Genomic DNA, 1,235 nt, shown 5'->3' with positions numbered 1-1,235 from the left:
TTTGATAAAATTAGAAATACAAACTTAAGAATAACAAAAATCGTACCAATAAGTTTTTCATAAATAAAAACATCGAATAGGAATCTATGAAATGCACGGAACAAAACCGGTTTTTCGCGTTATTGTAAGAATTAATTAGGAGCTTCTATAATCAAAAAAGACTTACAACTTCCCAAAAATTTATGAATCAAGACTAAACTGGTCGCTGACATGTTGTAATTAAAACTTCAACTTAAGGAAACTGAAGTTAAAATGCAACAATTTATTCGTCAAATTTACCGCAAAGAAAAAATAATGGAGGCGCCGGGTATCGATCCCGGTACCTCTCGCATGCTAAGCGAGCGCTCTACCATCTGAGCTACGCCCCCCTCGATTAGTAAACGAAATCGCAATTTAATCTCCCATTAAACAATTGGTGTTGATTGCGAATTAAATAGGTCAGTCAGCACGTGAACAATGTCACAGGTAGAAATGACGGTAACTCTTTTCTTCATCTTAGATAAAACTAGTTTTGCTTGTTTTCCTTACGTTAAATTATAGCAAAACTCTATTTACAGTCGGACTTCTATTTAACGAACTAGCATTTTGCGAATTTCTCTATTATGCGATTTTTTTTTCGTGGAGCCAAGAACAGTTTGGAAATTTCTTCGTAAAATAACTTCCAAATAGCGAAGCAGATTTTCTCATTAAGCGAACTTTTTTTTTACTCCACTTTCCCAAAATATTTCAGAACATTTCGAACTTATTAATGCATTTTATAGGGATTGATTTTCGAAGCCACTTAACTTTTAAAGAAAGCAGTGAAATCCCTCTCTCTTTTTGTTTGCATTTCAAACGAAAAATTCAGACAAAATTAACAGATTTTATCAGTAACAATCAAAATTAAGTTGCAGCTATAATTTTATACCTAAATTTAGTTTTTTTTAAAGTTAAAAATGTATGTAGTATGATAGCGTAACACTGAATAATGTTTTGCTCTATTCTTGATTTCCAAGCAGATTTCTTTAATGGTTAAGATTTATAAAATAAATAGTGGATATTAGTTTACAAGATAAAGGTGTATCAATTAATATTTTAATTATATCTAGGGTTTAGGAATTTAAAAACCAGTTTTTTGTTGTTTAAGTATTTCAAAAGTTGATTTTCAATTCAGCGAATTTTCTATATAACGAACTTATTATGGGGATTTAGCGACTTCATTCAATAGAGGTCCGACTGTTTATGTTAATTAAATT

The 1,235-nt window shown here is 30.6% G+C and overlaps 1 non-coding gene across 1 annotated transcript; it reads right to left on the bottom strand.

Moving 5' to 3' along the window:
* Positions 1-295: 295 nt before the first annotated feature.
* Positions 296-368, bottom strand: TRNAA-AGC (transfer RNA alanine (anticodon AGC)). Its single transcript has one exon. It is a non-coding gene; the product is annotated as a tRNA-Ala (tRNA).
* Between the last annotated feature and the right edge of the window lie 867 nt (positions 369-1,235).

The sequence above is a fragment of the Parasteatoda tepidariorum genome, chromosome 6 (genome assembly GCF_043381705.1).
Source record: "Parasteatoda tepidariorum isolate YZ-2023 chromosome 6, CAS_Ptep_4.0, whole genome shotgun sequence".
In the NCBI taxonomy this organism is placed as follows: Eukaryota; Metazoa; Arthropoda; class Arachnida; order Araneae; family Theridiidae; genus Parasteatoda; species Parasteatoda tepidariorum.
Note: the sequence above shows the minus strand (reverse complement) of the source record. Positions and strands in the feature narration are given on the sequence as shown.